The sequence below is a fragment of the Lynx rufus genome, unplaced genomic scaffold, assembly GCF_022079265.1.
Source record: "Lynx rufus isolate CCGP_SWC_20201006 ecotype Redwood Valley unplaced genomic scaffold, mLynRuf1.p SCAF_1, whole genome shotgun sequence".
In the NCBI taxonomy this organism is placed as follows: Eukaryota; Metazoa; Chordata; class Mammalia; order Carnivora; family Felidae; genus Lynx; species Lynx rufus.
This window is the reverse complement of record NW_025814823.1, coordinates 82,132,118-82,132,834: the sequence shown is the minus strand read 5'-3', so window position 1 is coordinate 82,132,834 and position 717 is coordinate 82,132,118.

The window sequence follows — 717 nt, the reverse complement described above, 5'->3', positions numbered from 1 at the left end:
CGTGTCATCAGTCACTTGGTCTCAAGACATAAGCAAGATGACCCAAGAGCTGCTTTAATTAGTTCGTTCTCAAAAGCGTGCCGCCCACCCAACTTGGGCGAAGGACCGTTGAGGCTCCCCCGACCCCTGCTTCCTCTGCAAGGTCCCAGCCTCCCTCTCCCCCTGGTGGGTCAGCCTCCGGCCCAAGGACAGCTGGCATCAGGGGCCTGGGAGGTGGCCTCCCTCCTTCCCCCAGGACTGCACCTCTCCAGAAGCTCAGGACAGTGCCCCCAGTGTCCCCAGGCAGAGAGGCACAGGCAGGAGAGAGAGAGCCTTCTCCATCGCAGAGTTTCCCACAGCTAGTGTAGCCCCAAGGGCACAGAGAAACCCCGATGTCAGGCCTGTTCACTGTAACAACCTCCAGGCTGGCGTCCCCACTGAGCACCAAACCGTGTCGGGGCCCTTTGGCTGTCCTATCTGCCCCTGAAAAAGCCCCTATAAGCAGCTCGAACCCGGAGAGACAATGGCACCCGTGTCTGGTTCTGTCCCTCTTTGGAGTCCAGGTGTCCCCCACACAGCACCCAAGGGAGCCGGGGGCTGGGTGATGGGGACGTGGCCAAGCACAGCATAAGACCCAAGCCAACCAGCTTCGCCGGCTTTTCCCTTGGCTTGGCCGCCTCCCTGCGCACTCGCTCCTGCATCAGGCAGCCCCTGCCCTCACGGAGTTCCCGGGGGAGC